This window comes from Penaeus chinensis, chromosome 14 (assembly GCF_019202785.1).
Source record: "Penaeus chinensis breed Huanghai No. 1 chromosome 14, ASM1920278v2, whole genome shotgun sequence".
In the NCBI taxonomy this organism is placed as follows: Eukaryota; Metazoa; Arthropoda; class Malacostraca; order Decapoda; family Penaeidae; genus Penaeus; species Penaeus chinensis.
The window spans coordinates 18563845-18568844 of NC_061832.1; positions in this window are offsets into that span (position 1 = coordinate 18563845).

Sequence of the window (5000 nt, forward strand, 5' to 3'; positions counted from 1 at the left end):
TAGAGCACAATTCAGTAAGGAAAGGATCATGTTCAGCATGAAAGATTACTAAAACTACATAGGTCAGCCTGGAATTCCTGGTAAGGAATGGCACTCTATCCTGGTCTCCTGGCACAGAGGCCACCACGATCTGGGTTCGCGCCACCATTCCCGCGCCACATTGATTCAACGAATTTCAACCTGTAACAAAAGTTTTTCGTGTCATTTTAACGCTAATGTCTCCAGGAAGCATTGTCACATTAAAATCACACAACCAAATAGCGTAGAAAGAAGCTATCATCGTTTATCAATGATTAAGTTTTAAATCCCTCAACCGCGCCCCAAGAAGGCAGCGGTAGTGGCCCTGGTGTGCGGCCCCCGAAGCTCCGCCTTAAAGCGTCGCGTTTCGGCTCGCAGCGCCAGTCTGCGCCCAAGATCCGTCCTTTCTGTGTCCTTTTTTATAGTGCCTATAGGAATCTTATACGCTTTTTCTAAAACTCCCTCAAAATGCGCGAGATCGTCCATATTCAGACAGGCCAATGCGGTAACCAAATTGGATCAAAGGTAACAATTTGTTTTAATTTGTTCCTAAATATTCCGGGTTCAGTTTAAAGAGGTTTACATTTCTTCTTACAGGATAAATATTAACTGTACCTTATTGAATACCATAAAAAAACAGTTGATTCGAGGATGACGAACTGAAAGTACATGATATCAATGATACTAAATAATTGAGATTTACTATTTCAAATGAATCACTATCATTGTCATCATTATTCCTGTTATCATCCTTATTATTGCTAACATTATCATTGTTATCCTTATTATTATCATAATTATTGTAATTATCATTATCATTGCTACTACTACCATTACCACTAATAATACCATCATTATCATTACTATTATTAGTATCGTTATTATTATTATCATTATCATTATCATTATCATCATCATCATTATTAACATCATTACACTTGTTATTATCATCATAATCATTATCATGTCTATTATCAATAGTATTATCTTTCTTATTAACAGCATCATTATTATCATTTTCACCATCATCAACATCCTTATTTGTGTGCTATTATCACATCATATACCATCCACATACCTTAAAAGAAGAAAACAAAATATACATCTCAAAGATCTATTGAACCAACCACGTTCCATTCTATTTCCAACGAGAACTGATTTCCAATACACATTCCTTTACTCACCGCATTTCCAGTACCTCAATGGCCACCATCTGCAAGAGAAAACAGAAATAAATAGAAGGAAAAGAGAGGAAATTTAGCACTGACAATGAATTCAATTCCCAATTTCTTTGATATAGACTTTCAGTCGATATAATGTTCTCAAACGTTATTAAAACTAAGATAAGAGAGATAGCGTTAATAAAGTATAAAATAGAGAGAGAAAGAGAGAGGGAGATTTCCATACAGGTTTCACGTAGGCTTCATCCTAGGCAAATATAATAAATATATAAAAATGCGACCGACACATTGGAAAAAAATGGAGAGCGCTTGGATATTGCACATGATAAATACAATCATAGTTTAATACATATGCATCATGTGGAATAAAACAAACAAATGTACACTGCACACACACACACACACACACATATATGTATATATGTATGTATATATATATATATATATATATGTGTGTGTGTGTGTGTGTGTCTGTGTGTGTGTGTGTATGTGTGTGTGTCTGTGTGTGTGTGTATGTGTGTGTGTGTGTGTTTGTGTGTGTGTGTGTGTAAGTATATATATATATATATATATATATATACATATATATATATATATATATATATATATATGTGTGTGTGTGTGGTAATACATATATATATATATATATGTGTTAAATACACACACACACACACACACATACATATATATATACATATATATATATATATATAAAAATATATATTATATATCTACATACATAATATATATATATATATATATATATATATATATATATATATAATATATATATATATGCGTGTGTGTGTATTTTTTAATAGTTTAAAGAATAATAAAAAAATAACAATTTTTAACAAGGGTTAATGAATAAATAATATAATAATTTTTAATAATGATAATAACAATAGTTATTTTTCATTATTATCTTTATCATTATTTGTCCTTTTTTCCCCTCCTTTTACAATTTTCATTTTTAGCTTTTTGTTTCACATGCCTTAAAAGACCATGTTTTTTAAGCGAGTTTCTGGGGTTTTTTACTACCCTTGGGTTTTCAGTTTTAACCACAAAATGCCCGGTGTTTTTTAAATACGATTATGTTTTTGGGGTTTATTGCAAAATTTTCTTTTTGGGGCTGTAGGGTTGGGGGCTTGATTTTTTTTAAACAAAATTTGCGTTTTTTACACTTCTGCTTTTAAAAATATTTTTTTTTTTTATATCTTTTTTTTTAAGCCCGGAAAGGTGAGAGTTACAAAAAAACCGTCCCGGCCTCCCAGTCCTTTGTCCAGGCCCCCTGTGTGGTTTTTCTTTGAAAAGGGGCTCCCTAATAAAGGCCCAGTTTGGCAGATCGTTTTGTACACCTTTGGGGGAAAACCCCGAATTTTCTTTTAGTTACTTTTTTTTTTTTTACTACACTATGTTGGTTTTTAGGGAAAAAAAAAAAAAAACACCCCCAAAAAAAATGGTTAATAAAGTGCATTAGTGACCTCGATAAATAATTTTTGCGGGGGAAAAGGGAAATTTTTCGTAATTTTTAGTTTTCTGTTGTCGTGTTTGCCGGAACTTTTACGTTTCGTGACCCAAATTCAGAAACGAAAAAATACCGCATGGCCCGGGGTTTCAAAGTTTTTTTTGGGTTTCTAATTTGGGCCTTTGCCTTTTGTTCCTTGGTTTTTTGTCCCTTTTCCCCCCTCTCAACCCCCTTCCTCACAAAGAAGCCCCCCCCCCCCGTCCCCTTTCCCACCTCTTTTCGAGCGCCCCTTTTTGCCGCAGTGCCGAGTTGGTTGGGTTTTTTTTTAGCCCGGGGCTCCGCAAGGCCCTTTTAAATTTTAAATGGAAACCCTTTTTTTTGTAATGTGTTAAAAGGGGTTTTAAAGGCATGTTTATAAGCAATGAGGGCCCAGGGGAAAGAAAATTTTTTAAATGTTTTTTTTACAATTTCAAATTTTTAATGCATTTCGGGGGGAAAAAGTAAGGGCCCAGACGAATTCGAACTCACAGAAAAACGGTTTTTTTCAGAGGAAAGTATTGTTATTTGCGCGCCGAAATTTTCATTTTGGGGCGCGTGGGGGGCCATGTTGGGCCGGATTTGGCATGGGGTTCTGCCTCCCCCTTTTTCCCCCCCCTTTTTCCCAGAGGGCTTTTTTTATTCTTCCCCCCTTTTCCCCCTTCTCTTCCCTCCTTTTTTCCTTTTTCCCCCTTTTTCCCTCCTCCTCCTCCTTCCTTTTCCCCCTCCTCCTTCCCCCTCCTTCCCTTTTTCCTCCTCTCCTTTTTCCCCCCCCCCCCTTTTTTCCCCTCCTTTTTTCCCCTTTCCCTCTTTCCTCTCTTTTTTCCCTTCCCCCTTCTCTTTTTTTTCCTTTTCACCTTTACTTTATTCTTCCCCTGGGCACCTTTCCCTTTCTCTTTTTTTCCCACAAACCTTTTAATTTTTTTTTCCCCTGGCACCTCCCTTCTCTTTTTCCCCCCCTTTTTCCTTCCTTCTCCCTCCTCTCTTTTTCCCCCTTTCCCTTTTTCTCTCCCCTCTCCAATCCCCATTCGCCCCTCTTACCCCTTTCCCCTCTTTCCTTCTTTTTCCTTATCTTCCAAGTTCTTTAATTTTTTTCCTTTGGCCCCTTTTCCCGAAAAAATTTTCTCTCTTTGCCCCATTTTCCTTTCCCACCCAAACCCTTTCCCCCTTTCCCCCTCCTCCTTTTCCTCCTCCTCCCCTTTCCCCCTCCTTCCTTTTCCTTTTTTTCTCTCCTTCCTTTTTCTCCTTTTCTTTTCTTTCCCCCTCTCTCCTTCCTTTTCCCCTTCCCCTCCCCCCCTCCTCCCCTCCCCCTCTCCCTCGCCAAGGGTCTCCACCCACAACCATTTAAATTTGGGTGTTAGAGCACCCTGATTTTGTCTGGCCCCGCCTCAGAAATAGCCCCTTGTTGTATTTTATCCTTCTATTCACTTTCTTTCCTTTTTGCTTTTTTCCCTCTATTTCCTTTATATATTATCTTTTATAAGCCCTTTCATTAACCTTTAACAGTTTTTTTTTTATATCTTTCCCTTCCCTGTGAGGGAAAAAATTGGGGGTAACCATATTTTATTTTCTCTCTCTTTTTTTTCTTCTTTTTTTTTCTTTTCTTTTCTCTTTCCTTTTTTTCCTTCCCCTCTTTTTCTCATTTTCATTTTCTCTCTCTCTCTCTTTCTCTTCCCCTCTCCCCTCTCTCTTCTCTCTCTCTTCTTTTCATCCCCCTCTCTTCTCTCCTCTCCCCCCTCCTCTCTCTCCCCCTTTTTCCCTTTTCTCTTTTTTCCCCTCTTATCTTTTTTCTCTCTCCTCTCTCTCTTTTTACCCCTTTTTTTCTCTCTCCTCTCTTCCCCTCTCTCTCTCTCTCCCTCTCTCTCTCTCTCTCCCTCTTTCTTTTCCCCCCCCTTCTCTCCCTTTTTCTTTTTCCCTCCTCTCTCTTTTTTCTTCTTTTTCTCTTTTCTTTTACCCCTCTCTTTTTCTCCCTCTTTTCTTCTCTCTCTTTTCTCTTTTTCCTTCCCCTTTGTTCTCTCTCCTCCTCTCTCTCTCTTTCAACCCCCCCCTCCCCTCCCCTTTTTTCTTTTCCTCTCTCTCTCGCTCTCTCGCTCTCTCTCTCCTCTCTCTCTTCTCTCCTCTCTCTCTCTCTCTCCTCTCTCCCCTCTTTTTCCTCTCTCTTTTCTCTCTCGCCCTCTCTTTTTATCTTTTTTAAAATTTTTTCTATCTATTTTACCTAATTTTCTTTCTCTCCTTTTTCTTTTCCCCCCTCTCTCCTTTTCTCCTCTCTTTCTTCATCTCTCTCTTCCTCTTTTTCC